Here is a 23,856-nt window from a genome sequence, read left to right as displayed (position 1 = left end):
TGAGAATTCTCCCTAACACCTGGCCCGGGAAATCAACAAGTGAGCCGTAGGACTTGCCCGTCGCCATTGTATATAGTTAATTAGTGTTAGGTTTCCTTTCTGTTTTTCTTTCATTTGGGGCGCTTGGACAATGCCCCACCTTTTTGTATGTAGTTGATTTTTAGGGAGGGTTTTTTGTATGTTTCATTTGAATAGTTGGGCTCATGGACCCTGGATTTGTGCTTTGTATGTAGTTGAAGACTGGATTTCACTTCAGTATTTTTTGATTTTATCATGGATCAATGGGGTTGTCTTATTTTTTACCTTTGGATTTGGTTTGAGGGATGGACACTTTGGACCCATTTTCATCTGGATTTATTTGGATTCTGCTTTCATACATTTTTTTCTATTACTTTGGACATGCAGCATTTTGTTTATTATTTCCATTATTGTGTGATTTCTTTTCATTCCTTGCTTTTGTGTTTATACATTTTTATTTCATACTTCAATGTGTAGTATTCGCTGATTGATTTCATGCATGTCACGATGTGGGTTTTCCCATTCACTTGCACCCATTGTGTGTGTGTGACGGACATGTATTGATGTGCATACTTGCCATTTGGGATGTATAATGTGATGGGGATTTCAATGTGGGGTGGATGTAATACTTGGTTGTGTGTTTGGACTGGGGTGGGATTTGGGTGGCCATAAGGGCCATGATTGTGGATCGTGATGACGTGTTGATGGGGACATGAGTCGGGGCCTGCTGGCAGGTGCCTGTCACTGCTGGGTGGGTGGGTGCGCAGGGGGATATGATTCGGGGCCTGCTGGCAGGTGCCTGTCACTGCTGGCTGGGTGGCTGTGCGGGTGGGGGGGACATGATTTGGGGCCTGCTGGCAGGTGCCTGTCACTGTGGGTGGGTGGGGGTGCAAGGGGACATGAATTGGGGCCTGCTGGGGGGTGCCTGTCACTGCTGGGTGGGTTGGGGTGCAGGGGGACATGAGTCGGGGCCTGCTGGCAGGTACCCGTCAATGGTGGGTGGGGGATATGTGTGAAGTCTCCCAGGTGCATGGTGCCATGTGGCCTGCCTGCGGGGCATGCCCAGGGGTGATGGTCTGCCTGTGGGGCATGGGGAGGGGGGTTAGGGACACACCAGGGAGGGACCACACTGCCAAATCACGTGTGTAACTCCCGGCGCAACCCTCAGAATACACGTACCCCTCTCGCGCTAGCGAAAAAGCATGTGAAACTCCCTGCGCACCGCCAGAATACACGTACCCCGCTCGCACAAGGCCTATCGCGTGTAAAACTTCCCACACACCCCCAAAATACACGTACCCCGCTCGCATAAGGCCTATCGCGTGTGATAATTCCCGTGCACCCCCAAAATACATGCACCCCGCTCGCACAAGCACTATCATGTGTAAAACTTCCAGCGCACCCCCGAAATACACGTACCCCACTGGCACAAGGCCTATTGTGTGAGATACTTCCCGCACACCCTCGAAATACATGTATCCCTTTCGCACAAGCCCCATCGCGTGTACAACTTCCCGCCCACCCCCAGAATACACGTACCCCACTCGCACAAGGCCTATCGCGTGTGATACTTCCTGCGCACCCCCGATATACACATACCCTGCTCGCACAAGGCCTATCGCGTGTAAAACTTCCCGTGCACCCCCGAAATACACGTACCCTGCTCGCACAAGCCCTATCGCATTTAAAACTTCCCACGCACCCCCAAAATACACATACCCCACTTACACTAGGCCTATCGCGTGTGATACTTCCCGCGCACCCCCTAAATACATGTACCACGCTCGCACAAGCCCTATCACGTGTAAAACTTCCCGCACACACCCGAATTACACTGTACCGGCCCTGTAAACTGGTGCAGGGTTAGCACGGCCCTTTGCGCTGCATTGGGGATTTCAATGCCTTTTCCTTGCACAAGGGGCATTCTTGGGGGCGTAACTGCTGCTGCGGGATGTTCTCTGTGCCAGCGTTCAAAATGGCTTTGAAATTCCATGAATACGAGGTGCGCCAGAATGCTGTTGAGCGCACATGGATGGCGCACGCTCCCTCTCTGCGCTGCTCGTGTGCGCTGCCTCTGCGCTGAAATCTATGAATTACCCCCAAAGTGTTTTGTATCTTTTTCTACTTTCAAAAAATTGTCTCTTTAACCTATCAGGAATAATTCTGTAAATGCTGCAAAGTTGGTTTGTTTCCCTTTAAACTTGGGAACAATCAGAAGTTCAAATTGTCTTTGTTTAATCTCTTCTTGTTGGCTCTTGGTAGCCGATCTGGTCTTCATTCGCAGAACTCCTTCTCTTGCTTCACTGTCAACAGGTGCCTGGGGGATAAAGTTCTCTCATTTGTAAGACTTTATGTTATGTTATTGTCATGTTATTTTGCATTTATATAGCGCCTTATATACCATTGGTATGGTCTGAAGGTGCTGGTAGGTTGAACGCCCTTGGGAACCGAAGTTCGGGTCAGTAGAGAGATTAGAGAGAGTCCAAAGGTGTGTGTGCGCACCGGGTATGTGTGCAGCTGGTGCGGAATTCATGTGGTAGCTGCGTCTCAGCGGTAGGTGTGCTGGTTGGGAGATCAGGAGTATGTGTTCGCTCTGGCCGGAATTATCCAGACCGAGTGTGGCAGCGTTAGGCCTGAGGAGAACGCCTGGCTGGGGGTGTGAGACCAGCAATGTTTACTTAGAGTGATGGGGAGTGAGCAGCAGATGTTGATATGAGAACAGTTATACCGAATGGTGTCATAGTATCTCTGTGTTCTAGTTGAGTGGTGGTGTAAGGAGAGAGTAAGCGTGGGGTGTGATATGAAGTATCTTCTTTCAAAGGTTCCATGCATTCCAAGGCATACTATGTATGTCGCGCCATTCAGATGCAGCCAAACTCGTCTTCCATGGATTTTCACAGCAGTGGGGATGACCCTGTATACTAGGTACAGTCCTTCAAAGCAGCACTTATTCCACATGTGGACAAAACTCTTTACAAGCACTTGATCTCCTGGGTACAAACTAGCTGGCTTTCAACAGTGCTGTTGGATTGCTCATTTGGTTGTCCACTTCAATCTTCTTCGACCCTCCCCTCTGATTTTTGATCTGTTGCGAAACAAAAGAAACACTAGCATTCATATTTGTCAAATAATCATGCATCTCATCCTCTAATGTTTTTGCAACACTATAGCATCAGTTTCTATTCAAGTGGGAGGAGCAAGTGGCACACTCTTGCAGCATCCAATCACCATCTCATATGGGGTAAGGTGTTGATCTGAGCCTGGCTGATTTCTTAATTCATATAGAGCCAGGGTTAGGCAATGTAGATATCCCTTCTTCGAAGTAATCTTTATTTGAGCAATTCGTTCTTTAAGCAGTCTATTTAACGCTCACAAATACAGGTTGCCTGTGGCTGATAACCAGATGAAAATGTATGCTTTATGCCTAATAGAAGAGTAATGTGTTCAAACATCACATTATCAGACCGCAAGACTTCACATACATCCCATCTAGGAAACACCTCATGTACGAGAAACTTGGCAGCACATGTGGCATTGGGGTGCATGCATGGACCTGCCTCAATCCATTGGGAAAAAGGACACACTACTCTGAGAATACAACTGTAACAATTGCATGTTTGCAAGATGCTGAAAAGGACCATTGAGGCAGGTTATTGCCGCTCTCACTGTTTACAAGGTATGCCCTGCTGAGAATTTATGGCAGAAAATGCAGTTCACAATAAACTATGGAACCTGTTCTAATATATTTGGCAAAAACCAGTCTTCTGCAATTGTGGCAGCACCATTTTCTCGGGTTATATGTGCAGGTGGGTGAAGCTGATCCAGCGCAACTCTCAAAAATGATAAAGGCATAATGGTCTTTCCAGTATTATCTTATCTCCATATAGACTCTGTGGGGGAAAAAGAACACCCCCATCTCATCCATAAATCCTGCTCTTCCTGTAGAGCTCCACCTTGCATCTCAATTAACTGTAGACTGGACAACATGTTAAAGCATTCTTTCATCATCATGCAACGTTCTGACTTTTGCTTAATACTTTCTTCTTCAAAAGTGGAAATATTTGGAAAATATTCTGTTCTTTTAGCTTCAACATCTGAGGCTTTGTTACTGCAAGAAATTATGTCTGCCCTCTTAGTATGGGCTGTGTACTTCAACACAGCAATAGCAAATGGGAGCTTTAGTACCTTAATAGGTTTGTCCAATAGTGGTGCATGTTGCACTGGTGTGCTGTCTGAGCAGAGGAAGCCCATCCTTTTCCAGCGTGACAATCCTGCATGTACGGCTGATGTCACAAAGGTGGAGTCAGAGTACACTGTCACTTCCTCATCCTCATATCTCTGAAGTGCAGCGCTAAGCACCTCTAATTCTGCACTCTGCACCCTGCGCCAAAACATGTGCCAAAAAATGTGCAGGAAATCTTGCACGTGTCACCACTTAAAATACACAATTCTTTTTTAACTTCACTACTGCCGATCCCGTATGCCTTTTTCCTGTCATTTGGTCGATTTTTGAAGAGTCATAAATAAATATAATTTCCCCTTCCTAACGCGTATCTTTAACATAGGGAATATCATCATATATACCAGTCAAAGAGCGCATTCTTTTTAAATCCATAGCCATCACTCACAAGAGCATTTCCCGCACAGCCCCACTCTACCTATCAGAAAGGATTAACTCGCTCTCATCCACCAGACCCATTCGATTACACCTCTCTAACAAGATGTATGTCTTCACATTCAAAAGAACAAAAGCTGGAGGATCCAGTTTCCAACAACTAGCGCCCAAACATTGAGATGCCCCGCCCACTGACCTCAGAAATGAAGCATCACTCACAATTTTCCACAAAGCCCTTAAAACTAAACTGTTTAATTAATCTGTTAATGTACATAGCATTCTTACACCTCAACATTGTTCCACTGTAACCGAGGAACACTCTGCCAACCTCTCCCATCAACATTGCATTTCTACTGTTTTTATGTATCATCACTATATCTTAATGTCTTAATGTCAATTCACTATATTACTCATGCAACTAAGTAAACATTCTGCAACAGTGCCACGTGGCCTAAGGGCTGTTGTGCGCTTTACAAATGTAAATAAATAAATAAATAAGTATAACTCAGTATACGTTGTGCAATTGTGTACATATTTCTCCTTCCCTACTGGTTCGACTATGAATGTTGCTGGGTTCACTGCTCGGCATCTAACATTTTGATCGCTGGGTTTGAAATAATCACCTCACAACCTGACTCACTTTGTGTAGGCAACGTGCTTTTATGTTTCTCCAAAATGGCAAATACGGACTACCCAATGTTGAGCGCACATGGATGGCGCACGCTCCCTCTCTGCGCTGCTCGTGTGCACTGCCTCTGCGCTGAAATCTATGAATTACCCCGAAAGTGTTTTGTATCTTTTTCTACTTTCAAAAAAATGTCTCTTTAACCTATTAGGAATAATTCTGTAAATGCTGCAAAGTTGGTTTGTTTCCCTTTAAACTTGGTAACAATCAGAAGTTCAAATTGTCTTTGTTTAATCTCTTCTTGTTGGCTCTTGGTAGCCGATCTGGTCTTCATTCGCAGAACTCCTTCTCTTGCTTCACTGTCAACAGGTGCCTGGGGGATAAGGTTCTCTCCTTTGTAAGACTTTATATATTTGGCAAAAACCAGTCTTCTGCAATTGTGGCAGCACCATTTTCTCGGGTTATATGTGCAGGTGGGTGAAGCTGATCCAGCGCAACTCTCAAAAATGATAAAGGCATAATGGTCTTTCCAGTATTATCTTATCTCCATATAGACTCTGTGGGGGAAAAAGAACACCCCCATCTCATCCATAAATCCTGCTCTTCCTGTAGAGCTCCACCTTGCATCTCAATTAACTGTAGACTGGACAACATGTTAAAGCATTCTTTCATCATCATGCAACGTTCTGACTTTTGCTTAATACTTTCTTCTTCAAAAGTGGAAATATTTGGAAAATATTCTGTTCTTTTAGCTTCAACATCTGAGGCTTTGTTACTGCAAGAAATTATGTCTGCCCTCTTAGTATGGGCTGTGTACTTCAACACAGCAATAGCAAATGGGAGCTTTAGTACCTTAATAGGTTTGTCCAATAGTGGTGCATGTTGCACTGGTGTGCTGTCTGCGCAGAGGAAGCCCATCCTTTTCCAGCGTGACAATCCTGCATGTACGGCTGATGTCACAAAGGTGGAGTCAGAGTACACTGTCACTTCCTCATCCTCATATCTCTGAAGTGCAGCGCTAAGCACCTCTAATTCTGCACCCTGCACCCTGCGCCAAAACATGTGCCAAAAAATGTGCAGGAAATCTTGCACGTGTCACCACTTAAAATACACAATTCTTTTTTAACTTCACTACTGCCGATCCCGTATGCCTTTTTCCTGTCATTTGGTCGATTTTTGAAGAGTCATAAATAAATATAATTTCCCCTTCCTAACGCGTATCTTTAACATAGGGAATATCATCATATATACCAGTCAAAGAGCGCATTCTTTTTAAATCCATAGCCATCACTCACAAGAGCATTTCCCGCACAGCCCCACTCTACCTATCAGAAAGGATTAACTCGCTCTCATCCACCAGACCCATTCGATTACACCTCTCTAACAAGATGTATGTCTTCACATTCAAAAGAACAAAAGCTGGAGGATCCAGTTTCCAACAATTAGCGCCCAAACATTGAGATGCCCCGCCCACTGACCTCAGAAATGAAGCATCACTCACAATTTTCCACAAAGCCCTTAAAACTAAACTGTTTAATTAATCTGTTAATGTACATAGCATTCTTACACCTCAACATTGTTCCACTGTAACCGAGGAACACTCTGCCAACCTCTCCCATCAACATTGCATTTCTACTGTTTTTATGTATCATCACTATATCTTAATGTCTTAATGTCAATTCACTATATTACTCATGCAACTAAGTAAACATTCTGCAACAGTGCCACGTGGCCTAAGGGCTGTTGTGCGCTTTACAAATGTAAATAAATAAATAAATAAGTATAACTCAGTATACGTTGTGCAATTGTGTACATATTTCTCCTTCCCTACTGGTTCGACTATGAATGTTGCTGGGTTCACTGCTCGGCATCTAACATTTTGATCGCTGGGTTTGAAATCATCACCTTACAACCTGACTCACTTTGTGTAGGCAACGTGCTTTTATGTTTCTCCAAAATGGCAAATACGGACTACCCAACGAATAACGTCATTGAGCATCCCATTGTAAAAATTGCAGCTTTTTCAATTGCAAAAGCTGCAGCAGCTCATGCTTACTTGCAAGGTTAATGCTGTCTCAAATCTCACTGTAATAAGCCAATGGTTTATGTCCATGTACAAATGGTGTTTTCTGTGTGAGGACTGCTGTCATTACTTCTTCATATTAATATGAGAATAAATGAAACTCTTCATTATAATCTAGAATCCCTTACACAGGGGCTGTACAAATCGCCCTTTTCAAATCTTCAAATCCTTCTGTCATCTCATATGTCCATGTTATGTCGTATTTAACTATCTGACCTATCTGTGCTTCCTTATGTCCCTTCAAAGTGGTTTTATACATCTGCTGTATTCAAAGACCCATGGCCTACAATAATTACATATCCCTAAAAATTGCTGAATTTCCCTCACTGTCTTACATCTTAACGTTTCCATGATTGCTTATGCTCTCCCAGGTGTCACTTTTTTCCCCTCTTGAGAGAGAATTGGAACAGGACTTCTCACTGGAAATACTGTAGTTACTCTGTTACCATGCTGTACCTGGACTGAATCATCTATGCATTTTTCTTTTGTCTCGCTGTGCACTAATATGACATCTACGTACTGAATTATTGTGCTCTCAAATTGTCCATATCCTAGATCCATATGTAGAACCCTATTAAAGATTGATGGGTACTACTGTGGTCATTTTTTCTGTTTCCACTGCTGATTTGTATACGGAAATGAGGTCAACACATCGGAATCCTCATGAAGGACAATTGAAAAGAAAGTGTTCTTTAAATCTACTACTGTAAAATGTTTGGTAGTAGCTGGGATGTTATATAATATCATAGCTGAATTCGGAACCAGAGGAAAGGCTGCATCGACAATATTGTTTAGGGGCGTAGATCCTGAATACATCTCCACAACTCCCTGTCGATTTCTTAACTGGGCTCACAGTCGCACTACATGTGCAGTCTGATGGTACTAGCATTCCCTGCTGTACTAAAGCGGTAATTGTCTCAAATATACCTTCATCTGCGTCTCTGGATATGCAGTACTGTTTTGTTGTGGTAAAATTGCTCCTGTTTTAAGATTAATTTGGTCTGCTCCCGCTCCACTCAATAGACCCATGCAATATGGGCTGTTGGTCCATAAAATGCTTGGCACCTTTTTTTAAATCTTCTTGGAGAAATGATGGCTTCTTTTTTCCCACTGCCATTCTCTGTGGTATTTCTCTATTTTCAACTCTTATCCAATGGGTAAGGTTCATAAAAAATAAAAAAAAGTTAAACATCTGAATCCTAGTCTGTGAATAACTCTTTATCAAGTTTGTTAGTCTATAACCTTCATCAAGAGCTATTACTGTTGCCCATGCTCTTCCTTCATCATCTATACCATGAACAACCACCCTTTCCTCTTTTACTATCACTTCCTCTAGTTCTATGGGAATAACCTGTCCTTACTTGTCGTCCATAGGTATTTGTCAGATATCCTCAACAATTTACCTATCAATTCAGGAAGCCATGTCAAAAAAATATTTACTCCATACAAAAATACTTCTGGGTCTAAAGGGACACCTTTTAATGCTGTTTGGCCTGTACATGCTCATATAAACTCCCTGACATGCATGTAATGTATTCCTGGAGTGGAACATATTTTCTCAGTAAATGATATTGTCATGTTAAGTGTTGGTCATTAAGTAACTTCCTAATATGTTAACTGAGCCCTATGGGGGCAAAAATGGGAATGGGGAAGGGCCAATGGTGAATGGGGAATTACCGCCCTGCCAACCTTGGAATGGGGTGGTAATTCCGCCATCCACCATGGCACAATCGTTAAAATACCAGCATCAACCATGGCGCTAATAGCGCCATGGTTAACGCCAGGGTCTTAATGAGGCCCATTGTGTTCTCCTATTGAAATTGGCAATATGTCAGTAAAAGGAACTAAAACTCATAGCCCCAGAGAATCATTGTGCATTAATGGCAATGCCAGACATTAGGTACTTTCCCTCTCGGACATAGGAACAAGTCGCTCCTGTCTCTATAAGAAAAAAAACAAATGTCTTGTCTCCATTTGTCACCCTGACCATGAGTTCCTTTTGGGAGGTGGTGTCACTGATAGTACTGAACACATCAGGTCGCTCTATGGGCTTTCCTATTGTGGATATAAATTAATCCCTTTACCCGTAAAAGGATTTCTTCACCCCACTGACACACTACCTATCCTGGGTGTAGGTGTTTGTGGGGCTCCAGTATTCGCATTCCATTGTGACATTGTTGCCTGTTGTGTCTGCACTTGTTGTGTTTGTTTCAGCCCTTGCTGTTGTTGCCCTGGTGATGACTGTGATTGCAGCAGAATCTGCTGTGTTTGATGCATTTGTGGCACACACATCTGATACTGTGTGTGATCTTGGGGGTAATATTCTGTTGGTTCTGTACTATACTGTGGGAAATAGACCCCCCAAACCCGGCTTGGAGCTTCCTAGTTCTGCTGCATGCCTCCACTACTTCTACATGTGCAGACCAAATGTCCCATTCTCCCACAATTCCAGCATTGTAACGGCTGTCCTCCATTGAATACTCCTCCCACTTGAGGGTTTTGAAATACACCTCCTCGTCCTCTAGGTCCATTCCTTCTACCTCCTGGCCAAACGTGTTACCCACCCTGTTCTACTGTTTACCCTGCATTGATTGGCTGTTTAGGCAGTAACTCTTGTGTAACCACTCTTTCACTGCTTGTCAATCCTGCTCCTTCTATGGTGAATTTCGACAACTTTTTCCGAACTAGCTTTGCTTCCTTAAGCTTCCTATTCTCAGCTTTTTTTCTTATCTTCTATTGTAACAAATGACAATGATATACAGTAGTCAACTGTAATTCTGGCCATGGCTTCACTTCCATCCCTACTTGTTTCCTCATCTGACTTTGCATTGGCTCGGGCAGTCCCTGACGTAACATATGATAAAATAATGCTACAGTCTTATCCCACTGTTCCCTCATCTCGAGACACCAAAGTTCCTGAATCTCCTGAATGTAAGCAACAGGATCTTCATTCTCTCTCCCTTTTTCTTGTCATAATCGCTTCTATATTGGAAGTTTCAGGATCCTGCATCCTGAGTGGCCTCCATACATCTGCTCTGCAATTTTTAAATTATGCTCCTCCACGTGCCATATGAGGTTCTGTCACACTCGCATATCCCGCGTGTCTCCAAATGTTGTCAGATCTCTCCCTTAGAATAGCTGCCAGTAGGCCATTTAAATCACCCATTACCAATGTAATTCCTGCTGCCATTCTCTCTAGCTCATACATCCATTTATCCACTCCTGTGGTCAAACTAAGTAATTTACATTTTAAATGATCTTTATCCATCTGTGGCCATGGTATATATTGTGGGCATCCTCCCCCTTTCTCTAATAATGGGAATTGTGTGAACCCTGTTCAACAATCATATTCGCCCATGCTGCTCGTCTTCCAGGTGGGGCTAGTTTCTCCATTCGTCTTCATCCTGGTAAGGACCTCAATCTACTTACATAAGGTGGGGACAATTCCCTTACACTATGCAACCATCCTTATGGTTGTTCGGGATTTGATATAGGATCTGATGTTTTTTCTTCTCTTTCTTTGTCTGAAATCATTATGCCCCAACTGGTATGGCTGTTATCCCTTTCCTCATCCTCAAGATAAATGGCCTGATTTATGGAATTTTTTGCATGGTTAAAAGTGACTTGCACTGGAGGGGTGTGGCTTGGAGCGCCATCGATGTGGTCGCTCCTCTAAAGCCGTCCATGGGATGCCCGCCGCCGTGGCTAAAATCATGCGGTTCCCATGATGCAATCAGGCCACCGACACCATCCAATGTGATCAGAACCACCAGAGCACAACTGTGCCAAAGATGAACGGCTAACGCAGGAGCTTTGTGCCCGAATTTATCAGCTGAATCCAGCACCCAGCGCCATCCAGTAAAACCAAGATGGTTGCCGCAAAAGAGCCCAGGAGAATAAGGTGGACCCCGTGGTGACAAGCATACTGAGAGCTGAGGGTCCAGAGAGGAGAGGCGGACTAGTACCCCTCGATTTATAAACGTCCTCGGACCCAACTGCAGAAGGCTGCCCAGAACGAGGAAGATGCAAGCAGTGCCCTAAATGGGAGATCCAGCCTCAGCGCCCGAACGGAACACACGGCAGCCGCATCCGCGGTGAGGGGACAGCCAGAGTCCTCCCATGCTCAGATCACCATCTGGAGCAGGTGGCATGGTGGGGATGGCTCAACACCTCCCTCTCCCTCCCCCGAACTCACCCGAACCCCGGAGACAGCAGCACCGTGAGGCTGATTGAACCGGAGCCCTGGTGAGGGTGGCCACATAGCCGAGGAACAGCTGCGATGGATGACGCGGGTGGGGGCCCTCCCCCGAACCCGCTCCAAGGAAAAGCACGAGAGCAACTCCCGGCTCCGGACAAAGGAAACGTCAGCCACACGGGAGAGCCGTGCTGGGACTGTGACCCGGACCCCCCGCAGGTGAAACAGCATCAGGGGCATGGGGTGTGGGGTGGAGGTCCCCTGCCCGCTCCCAACACGCAAGTGGGCCTGGGCCCCGAGAGATCCATAAGGTGGAGGCAGCCCCAATAAAGTAACAGCAGGGTGCTCCAAACCAGACCAGCCTAATTAGCAGGAATCACCAGCAACGGCCCAAGGTCCCTCCACACCGCCAAGCATTCCTATCAAGGGCCCCAAAAACTGGCTCCATTACCACAGACCGCCAGCTACGCATAAGAACCTTCCTCACTTCTGGGGATTGCAAATAACAGCCCAGAAACCAGCCCCATTATTGCAGACCACCAGCATTTCCACAAAGACCTTCCCCATTGCAGAGGATTACCAGTAATTGGCTTGAGACCAGCCCCAGTGCCAAAAGAAAAGGACTCCTCCGGCCCACTGGCGACTCTGGGGAACCACCCAGAAGAACGCAAAAAACGCATGCCCTCCATAACAGGCTCAGGCCCTCCCAGGTGGAGGATACCAAGGGCCCCTCCTGATGCCCGACATAGCTGAGGCCCAGGTGGTGTCCCCCTCTCCATCAGAGAGACAAATCACACCCGTAACAAGTCCATGCTCGCTCTAACTAACACAGCACATGAAGGATTCTACCAACTGAGGCCCAACGCAACACAAACTCTCACCCCCCACAAGATTCCTGGGGCGCCCCAGCTCACATACCCACTCAGCGGTCTTTTCCATCTCAGGGCAACAGAACTGGCCTCTGGCTCTTCCCTCAGCACAAAAAGAGCGCTACGGTATCTAACACTGGAAGTACACAACTGACCAGCCCAACAACACGCAGGAACCCGCAGAACACAACTCTTTGGAGAACTCACAGTGGTAGCTCCCCCACAGGTCTTCCTCCACAATCCTAGAGCCCCCAGGGGGAGACCTTAACCCCCTTGGACATGGCACCCTCACACAGCCACCATGTCTAAACAAACGAAGGCCAGTAAAGGCTCAGATATAGCCACTATGTTCACAACATCAGACAAAGGTAAGAAGCAGAACTCTCCTAAACTTACTCTGCAGAAACATCAAGAGGAGAGAGAAGCCCTTGCTACCAAAGGGGACCTAGTGGCCTTCATGGCTGACATCAAGTCTGAATTCCACTCCTGCCTGCCAGAACTCACCACCAAAGTAGAACAGACAGACCAAAGGGTAACGGAGGTGGAGCAGAGGCTAGGGGAGATTGACGATCGTTCACAAAACCACACAGCCACACTAGGGGGAGTCCAGCGCTCTATCAGAGCCCTGCAAGATAAATATGAGATCCTGGAGTTTAAACAAGAGGACCTTGAAAATAAAGCGCGCCACAATAATCTCCGGATCCGAGGTGTCCCATCCTCCGTCCCCGATAAAAATCTATTGTAATACGTAGGGAACGTCTTCCAGGCCTTGCTCCCAGAACTGGACAAACCCCAGCTTTTATTGGACTGGACCCACAGACTGTGCCCACGCCGGGGAGTGGACTCCGACCTCCCCCCATATGTTATCACCAGGGTCCACTTGTTCACAACCAAAGAGGCCATCTCAGCTATTAGCCTTACTAGAGACAAACTCTCTTTCCAGAGCACCTCACTTCAGATTTATCAAGATTTCTCAATACTGACCCTCCAGAAAAGAAGAGCACTCTGACCCCTGGCACTCTTTCTCCAAGACCAACAGGTGCAATACAGATGGCTATTCCCAACAGCCCTGCAATTCTCATACAAAGGCACTGTGTGACGAATTAGTCACCTGGAAGACGCAAATAAAATCATGCATCCAATCTCACCCAGGGAGACCTCCTCGCCGAATCCGGAGGCGGCTGAGGACCCTGAGCCACCCCCCTCCCCGAAGCCTAGGCGGTCATCATGGTCAAAGATACAGCAGAAAAATAGGAGAAGGTAATCAGGGGCGGATCCGCGCCCCATGGACCCATATCACATCTGCTTTCCGATCGCCTGGCCTTGCTCCACAAGGAACCATCATCTCACTTCTAAATAAACGTACCCCAGCAACGGTGGCAGCGGACCATACCCACGGCTCATACCCATTCCAAGGAAAATTCCAACTCTAAATCCTTGGAAACCCACAGTACACAACTCTTCAATTTGTTAGTTGGCCCAGTTGGCCAAGGGTGCGTCCGCACATACAATGTCGGCCCACCCGCTGGTTAAAGTTACGGCCTCCGGTTGGGGGAGCGTGTTAAAACCCCAAGTGCAGGATGACACACTCTTAGCACACACCAGAAATGGTGGATGACCCACTCTCTTTCAACCCCCCCAAACCAACCGACGGAGAGGGACTTAGCACCAGATCACCAAACCTTAAAACTCCTCTCCCTGAACGTTAATGGGCTGAACTCTCCCAGCAAACGAAAGGCAATCCTGCTAAAACTCCAGGATGAAGAGGCAGCGGTAGCCATGCTCCAGGAGACCCACCTACTACTGGCGGATGTTGGCCGGCTCCGCTCCCGACTATATCCACTCCAATTTTTCACCTCAGGAGGAACTAAAAAAGGATGCACTGCGATCCTCTTTAGGAAGGACCTAAACCCCCAGGTCCTGGAAACGAAAACATGCCCAGAAGGCCGAATAGTAGCAGTCAAATGCCTTCTGCTAGGAGATCTATACACCTTTGTCTCGGTATATGCCCCCAACGCTGGACAACCAAACTTCTATGACTCACTAGGCTCCTCCCTCCCACAGAACCCCAAACCCAACAACCAACGTGGATGGTCTCTATATGACCCAATCCTCAATGACATGACAACAAGGGACAGGATCGCAAATGCGATCAAGAACTTCTTTGACGAAAACCCAACCTCAGACACCTCTGTGGCAAACAACTGGGATGTCATGAGGGCAGTGATTAGAGGCGTCTTGATAGCACAAGGAGCAGCCTACCACCGGAACAGGCGGCAGACCCGGATAGCCTTGGAGGAAGAACTGGGGGCGGCAGAGGAAGCTCATAAGAAAAAAGGCTGGTCCCCCAGGACACAGCGAGCCATACGCACAGCCGGGAAGAAATTAGAAGCCCACTACGCGGAACAAACCGCACTAGTTATGGCTAAGGCCAAACAATCATATTATGCGAAGAACAATAAGGCAAAAAAAAATCCTGGTAGCTAAACTGGCCAGATTAAGATGAACTAACATAATCTCTGGCTTGCGCGACCCCAAAGGAGTCATTCAATGCTCAGAACTCAAAAAACAGCAACTGGCGGTGGACCATCTGACCCAGGTCATGACAGCTACTCCACGAGACCAACCGCAACAAACGGAATACCTGCAAAATGCAGTGCTGCCCGACTCCCCGACACGGCAAGAGAGAAGCTGGAGGCGCCCATCACGGAGGAAGAGGTTGAGGAAGCTATTAAGTCACTTAAAACACGAGCTCCGGGCACAGACGGATTCTCGGCCAGGTCCTATAAATTATTTAGACCCCAGCTCGTTCGCCGCCTGGTAACAATTTTCAACTCCTTCAGGGAAACAGGATCGGTATCCGCCTTGATGCAGGAATCGACCACCATCCTCCTGCCCAAACCAGGGAAAGATCTGAGAGACCTGGCCTCATACAGACCGGTAGCACTACTGAATATAGACGCAAACCTATGCTCTAAAATCCTGGCAAATCGCCTGGGTCGCGTCCTACCGGAGATCACCCAGCCAGATCATGCAGGTTTCATCCTACACCGGGTGGCAGGAGATAACATCCGGAGAACCTTGAACCTGGTTGACCTTGCTTCCCGAAACTCCCAGAAACTAGTTTTAATGGCCCTGGATGCTAGCAAGGCATTTGACAGGGTGGATTGGTCATTCATGAAACACACTCTGGGGGCCTTTGGCTTTGGGACAGCATTCCAGACAATGGTCCTGGCCAACTATAAAGGACCAAAGACACTCTTTAGGATCAATGGATACAGCTCAGCCCCAATCCCTCTGTCCTATGGAACTAGAGATGGTTGCCCGCTGTCGCCTCTGCTTTTCGCACTTACTATGGAGCCCTTCGCCCAGAGAATTAGGCGAAAAAACAAGATCAAAGGCCCACAGGTCAGCCCTTCGCAACACAAAATCGCCCTATATGCCGATGATGTTCTGCTCATGATGTCGGAGGCTCGCTCGTCTTTGAAGCATGCTCTAATAGAAATAGCCAGCTACGGAGAGGTGTCTGGCTTTTCAGTAAACTTCACTAAGTTAACAGCCCTAAGCATCGGCCTTGCCCCAGAGGAATGGGAGGCACTGGCCAAGATGTGCCCAATTACGTGGAAAAAAAGGGCTATCCCCTACCTGGGGGTTTACATCCCGGCGAACCCAAAAGACACATACAAAGCTAACTTCCCCTGGTTTCTCAAAGAACTAGAAGGAGACCTGAAATTTTGGGAGACCCAAGAGATCTCACTAATGGGACGCATAATAGCTTGTAAAATGAACCTCCTCCCGAGGTTTCTTTACGCCTGCTCCTCCCTCCCAGTGGCAATCCCTGTGCCAACCCTTCGAGAACTACAGAGGAAGATGCTGAAATTCATCTGGAGAGGTAAGAAGGTGAGAATCCCCCACAGGACACTACTAGGGGGCTCCAAACTGGGAGGGCTGGGAGTCCCACACCTTCAGGCTTAGAGAGTGGTGGCACAATTAGCACACGTCCACGTGTGGCAAACAATCACACACCGCCCTAGATGGGTAGAACTGAAGCAATCACGAGTGCCCCTACCCCTACGATTCCTGCCACACATCCCACCCCCCTTCAGATCTCACTGGGGAGACCTACTCCTAGCAACCAAACACACCCTAGGTTCCTGGGACAGGACACTGAAATGAAAGGGAGTCCCGATCTTCCATAATCTTGCTTTTTCGCCCGGAGCGAACCCCCGTGACTTCCTAAAGTGGATAAACGGCAGCCTAGAGACCATAGACCAGCTGTATGTGGGAGATGTACCCCTCACATTTGAACAATGTAAAGCAACTCCAGGAAAGGGACAGATTCTCTTATATCCAACTGTGCCACTGGTGTTCGCACCCCCAAACTCCCTGGAACTAACACTCAAGGACCCTCCGACTCGAGCGAGGGTATCTACCCTATATAGGTGCTTTTTGGGTGACTTCCTGGTAACGAGAACCCGCTGCATGGCCCAATGGGAGGCGATTTGGGACACCCGATAGAAGATCAGACCTGGACCCAAACACACGCCTCATCCACCTGCATTACCAACAGGGAATGTGCATATAAAATCATGCTACAATGGTATTACCTGCCCCTTAGACTCCATCACTATTTCCGCTGGAGAGGCTGTGGCCATCCAGGCTCCTTCTTCCACATGTGGTGGACATGTCCAAAGATCCAGCAATTCTGCAAATTATGTCTGGGAACCATCGCACAAATCACCGGGACAGCGATCCCGCTGGAACCGGAGCCCGTCCTGTTGGGAGTCCTGATCCCTGCGATCTACCCACGCTCCGGGAACAGAGCAAAACTACTGACCCAATGTCGGCTAGCTGGGAAAACGGTCCTGGCCTGTTTCTGGAAATCCCAAGACGGCCCCCTCATGGCCCAGTGGTGGACAAAGTTATGGCACATACTGATCGTGGAGAAGGTGACAGCAGCAAAAGCAGGAGTCCTCCACCGTTTCCAGAACATCTGGGCCCCAGTACTAGAATATGACCAGCGATTCCCCGCCCTGACCTATAAACCCACCAATGCCCGGTGGACCCTGAGGGACCAAGAAAACCCTGAAAGGGACACATAGACTATGGTTCCTGTCTCGGGAACAGGGAGGAGATTTGAAGGGAATGTTTGGGATCACCGAGCCTAAATTATTGCTCAATATGGTATGTAATTGTCAACCTGCCTTGATTTAAAATAAACACATTTTTTAAAAAAGTGACTTGCGCTGCTGAACAGTGACATTGTACTGCTGACACAAACCCTGATTCATGGAACTGTGCAAAGTCTATTTCTGCAGTGCAAAGTCAGTGCAAAGTAATTTTGTAACCCAAAAATGATTATGTACTGACTGTGCATGGACTTTGCCCTGCAAAAATACACTTTGCACAGTTCCATGAATCAGGGTTTGTATCGGCAGTGCAAAGTCACTTTGAAGTGTGCAAAAAATTCCATTAATCCGGCCCCTTATCTGCTTATGTACAGATTTCTATGCTTTTCCATCATAACGTCATCCGTTCTATCCCTTGTTTCTTTGGGTGGAGATCATTCAATATTCCATCTGATCTCATAACCATCTTTTTTCCTCATCTTTCTACATAATTCCCCAATCCTTTTCCCTATACCTTCTGCCTCATGCTCATCAGTGCATGTTGGTGCTCTAGGTATGTCGAGAAGCTCCCTGTGGGGTTGTTGTGACCCTCTCTCTTCCTCCCATCATCTTGTACTTCAACTGGCATTACACACCTATTAATGATGTTATCTATTTCATCTTCCCTTTATCCTCTACTTCTTCTTATTTCCTTTTGTCTGTCCTCTGCCCGTCTTCTCATCTTTCTCTTTTCTTCTTCTTCTCACCTTCTTTGCAATCTTATTTCTTTCAATCGCTGTGTTTCTATTTCCTCACGTTTATTTTTCTCCCATCTTTTCTCTCTTTCTCTTGTACCTGCTATTTATACCGTCTTCATTCCTTCTTGCTTTTCCTCTCTTTTTCCTTCTCATCTTTATATGCACGTTCTCAATCTTTTTCCTTTCTTTCCCGTGCCTCTCTTTTTCCTCTTTTTTTAGCTTTGTCGATACCCTTCCCATCTAATTTGAGTAATATTTGTCCTTCAATCCACACATTCCATACACTTATCACTTCACTGTCTTTCTTTTCTTTTTGTCTGTGGTCTTTTCTTCAACCTCTATCAAATCAACCCTTCTCTTGTTACGCTCTTCACTTTTACTACGTCTGGACATGTATTTGTGCTCTTTAATCTTACTTTCTTCTGTACTATCTTCACTGCTATAACTACTGGGTGCATATATCAGATTAATTTACCCTGCTGCTTCTTTTAACTACTTTAAAAGATAAAATACCTGTTTCTCAGAATCTCTACCATTGTTTTCAGAAGGAGAAACAAGAACCCGAGGACACTATGCCCTCCCATTTATGCTGATTAAGCATCCACTCTCTCTCAACTTGGTCTTCTCTCCTGCTCTGATACATTTTCCTTATCTCTAAAATAGGTTACCTTTTTTGTAACTTCTTCCCTGTGTCCATAGTATGTAAATATGTTGTCATGTTTTGTAATACTGTTCTTGATAGGGAACTCTTTGGGGGCAAGGCATTACATTTTGTCAGCCGTGCCTCTTACCCATTCAGCATGATATGTCCTAATCTTAGGTGTATACCTCGGTAGTGTTTTACAAAAATGTATAAGAGGAGTGTCCTCCATAATAACAAGTAATTTTTAAATGTCAATAATTACCGGACCTTTTATTCTGTTATTAATTTTAATTAATTATATCACAACAATCAATTTGGCCAAACACCATCAATTGCTGCCCATTTCCCAAAAACAATTCCTCAACCAATTTTCAAATCTATACTATAATATTCTCTTTATTCCATAGTTAATAATTCTATTGATTCTCGCTATCCTGCTGTTTTATTATTGACAATCTTAGAATCTTATTTTGCTTATATTTTTCTCAACTGTTACCCTCCTATGATTGACGTCAATAAAAAGCTACATTATTACTATTGTCTTTGTTTCTAATCAAACAAATCAGCTTCTTACACGTAACCTATTCATAACCGCAAACAAATGTGCACAATAATGTCTATGATCGTCTTCCTTTACTTTCTCTAGTAAATGTATCTCATCTCCATTTTACCCCATCTTGGAGTGTGACATGCATTTTTTGTCAGCCTTGCCTCAGCAAACCTCGCTAAAAATACCCCCTTGGGAGTGTAATTTGTGCCCTTCTATCTCCTTGAGACAGGAATTGAGGTAAACTCTCTCTCTTAAATAAAATCCTGTTACTCCTGTTTCCTTCTGGCCAATGGTGGAAGTCATAAAAAATCAGAGAGTCTGGATCTGAACCATCATCATCGCTACTAAAGTGTGCAATAGCACCTGGAGCATTCCAAGTGCCAAATGGGATTACCAAATACATGATCTCAGGCCCAAATAACCAGACAGACTAAAAACATATGGCAAAATAGTACTTTTTTATCATTTCAATAAATGAGGGAAACCTGGCGAACAAATAGATTGTAGCTCACACACTCTGATCACATTTCCATTCACAAAAGTCTTTATATCTCGAAGTACACCATCTATGATGTCCTCCGATGTGGCAAACATTAAAACCTATTGGGTGGAGGTATTGGTTATGGAAACATATATAACTATAGTTCATATAAGTGTTAATATCATCATTGACTGCCCCTTATCTGGCAAGCATGCCTTAAACACCCTCTAGCTACGTAAAATACAGATAATAACATATTACCAGCAGTGGATATGCTTCTGCAACAATGTATGATACACTATTACTTAGACCCTCATGATTGGTTGGCACTCTCTTCTAACCTTGGACATTTGACTCATTAGCAGCACGTAAGTATCGAAACCCAGGGGCAGGGGAACAACGTCAGACAATTGCCTTTCTTAGCTAATTAGCCTACCATCTCTCATCAGTTAGGCCCTAAACCAAGGCTTCTTGATTGTAGTTCACCTTGCTGGTTGTTCAATTCTTTGGGACATTCATCTGGAGCTTTATGAATAGGCCTTGTTTTCTGGTATCACACCGTGTGAAAAAGACAATGGGTCTCATTACGAGTCCAGCGGTAGCCGTGCCGGAATAACCTGCAGGCTGCCGGCGGACCCAAAATACCATTCCGCCCCTGTGATTGCCGGAATCACTGGGGCATTACAACCCCAGTGACCCAGTAATTCCGCAGGCAGAATTCCATAAATCCCCATTCCCATCGGATGGGGACAATGGAAACACTGGTTCCGTATTTGACAGAGCCAGTGTTTCCATTTCCACCGGCAGGCGGGTGGCATTACCCTCGCCAGGTCAGACCTGGCAGGAGTGACACCTCCCGCCTGCAGAAGTTGGAATCAGCCGGTCCGGAGAAATCGGTGGCGGCGGATTTACCGCCACTTTTTTTTCTGCACCGGCAGGGTGATAATGAGGCCCAATAATTTTGTCCGTTATTTCCTTCTATTTAGTGCTATTTAATTCAATTATATTGTGTGCTATAACTCCTCTTGGCCTCTGGAGACTTGGTTGCTACTTCTTGAATGTACTTTCTGCATCTTTTATTGTTCAATACCTGGCGCTCATAATTATTCACTCCTTCATTTCATCTGAGAGAAATATGTCTTATGTAAATGTCTTATCCTATTCCTTTCGTTCCTCACAGTTGCTTCTTGCTGTGACCTCCTTGATCCTTAGCCAAGCAAACCCTTTGTTCTCGTACAAAGCTGTATTCCAGCGCTTGTCAGCTCTGCAGCCTTGGTATCTCTCCTCTAGATATCTTGTTTACTATTATACAATGCCAACATCCATTTTCTCAACATGGCTGCTTTACTTGTGCTATACTTCCTACTTTACCAGGCTTTTATGTTGCCTTATCTACCTTGCAGTTCTGTGTATATACATCTACTATGTTCATATGGACATATATGTTTACTTTGTTGCTTCAGTTACATCCTTCATTCTCTGGACATCCATTAATCAGATTCAATGTGTATATGTATCTTCTTTCTTTGTGACATCCCTTCTCTTGTGTATGACTTTACTTATAGTTCTGTTATTTCCAGTGGTGTCTGCAGACTCATGTCTACCATCTCAGTTTGAGGGTACATTCGGTACTGTTGTCTGAGCGCATAACGTCTCTCATACCTTCAATGTGATATTGGGATGATTTCAGGTGTCATGCGCAGTGCTTTCATGCTGTTCTTCCAATATGACAGAGGTGAGGGGTGAGCGCTACAGATGACGTGTACATCTGCCTCTCAGCAAAACCCTTGATTTAAGCAGCCTAGGAAAAAGGTTTATCACTGCTGTTAAGTCATCAGCCATTGTAGGCAACAGGTGTAATCAAGGCACACCCCTGCTCTGTACATTGTCTACAACATGTGGTCATAATCTGCATCAGTAATAATAAGCACGTGAAATAAATGGTCACTGTGGCTCAGAAGATCAGCTCCCATTTCATGGAAAAAAGCACTGTGCCAACTGCACAAACTGAAGATCTCAGTGGAAACCTGTTGGAACTCTGCTTTGCACCAGTTGGGCAGGTTACATGAGCAGTGCAATCTGATCACATATTACTACAACACTTAGAATACTTGATTAGATATTTTTAACACAATGTCAGTGTCAGTTGGTGTCTAATGTCTTCCCTGTGCAATGAACTTTCCACAAGGCCACCAAATGGGTCTGCCATCACAATGAAAGTTACTTCTTAGATGCACCTGCTTTAGCTCAGCCTGACTAACAGGTCAAGAGTCTGTACCTTGGCAGGTGATGCCAATGAGGCAGAGCTGGTGATGGACCTTCTGTGAAATCCAAAGGTAGTTGGATTTAATTAAAGTATTGAATAGCTTATGGATTCCAATGCAGATCTACATTTCAAAGTAAAAGTGGCAGTTTTTCACCTGCATGTCTCAGTGGAGGAGGACCTGCAGCAAGCATCCCATGGAGTATGCACTGTGCCCATGTTCAAGGATGCCTTTTCTGCAGTGCTGGCAACAACCATTGGCGATAGATTAAAGGCAGCAGGAAGAACGGCAGTCGGCTCACATTTTGCCAACTACACCGGGCATGTCAAACTCAGATATCACAGCCTCAACGGGCAGCACATCACTGATTTAAACACATTTTAGTGATGCAATTGCAGCCTAAGGGAATGACAATCTGTGTTAACCCTCTTCAGTAACGTTGGCATCTTGAAAACAGACAAGTCATCAACACAAAAAGACAGGGGCCATTAACCACATAGAGGACAGACAGCTTTCTACTGACACTTTGCCTGTGGCATTGGTACAGCACACGGGCATCTGGCCGCTGGCACTTGAGCGAGTTACTATAGAACCGCTAAGCTTCCCCTTACCAGTGTACAGTCTGAGAGACTATTTAGGGCATCCAGGACTATTTTCTCTAACTGCAAAATAATCTTGGTAGTGCTGCATGTTGAACAATTGGCATTCATAAACATGAACAGTCGCTGCATTGCAGAAGAATATAGATTGGCATCTCCGCATTGCAATACAACAGCTCAGATAATGATGATTTGTTACCCAGTACGCAAAGCATAGAAAGGTGAAGCAGGGTTATTTCATGATGGATGTGGTTGGGAAATGGATAGTTCTAGTCAGAGGCTCTTAGCTGGAATTGTCTTATTCATGCCATTGAGTAATGGTTTCAAATCCTTGTATTGCCTCATTATTACACCACTTGTCAAAGGTTCTTGAGTTCCCCCATATGCCGCAGCCACCAACCAAAGAACTCTGGCTCTTTCACAGACTGCACCCACTGAACCACCATTGACCTTTATCACGTTGGTTGGCAGGCATTGGTTCCTGTTGGTGAACTGTCATCTATTGGAGGTTTTCTTGCGTTGAACAGACTATAAATTGCATGGCTTAATTTACAAAATAATTCTGAAATTGTTCCCTGTAAAGTGCCCCATTTAAACTGATTATATAAAACAAATTCAAAGTGTTGGTGGTAACTCCCCCACTACCCACAATGACCCTCCCAAAATCATTCAGTTTTGCTTTCTACACTTACTTAAGCCATTTCGGGGAAAATATTTATGCCGCTCCACTTGAAAATTCACTAGCTGCCACTGGGGAGAAGGGTTTTTCCAGAGGACGGGTTTACATGGGCAGTTGTGCAGGGCTTGTAGGTGGGCAGAAATCTGAGTTTAGAGCAGGGACATGTGGATGGGTGTACAGTTAATTATGGGAGGCGCCAATGGGTATGCAGAGTTTATGAGTGGATGGGCTTGTATGACCTGATGCAGGGATCATTAATTGGTACATTACCTATTATCATCTAGCCATTTTGTACTCAGTTTAAGTGCCTGAGACAGCTATACTCTAGATAGGACCTTAATTACGTACGATAACCATAAATCACACCCA

This window comes from Ambystoma mexicanum, chromosome 2p (genome assembly GCF_040938575.1).
Source record: "Ambystoma mexicanum isolate Mex_15411 chromosome 2p, UKY_AmexF1_1, whole genome shotgun sequence".
In the NCBI taxonomy this organism is placed as follows: Eukaryota; Metazoa; Chordata; class Amphibia; order Caudata; family Ambystomatidae; genus Ambystoma; species Ambystoma mexicanum.
The sequence above is the reverse complement of the archived record's forward strand: the minus strand, read 5'-3'. Positions refer to the sequence as shown.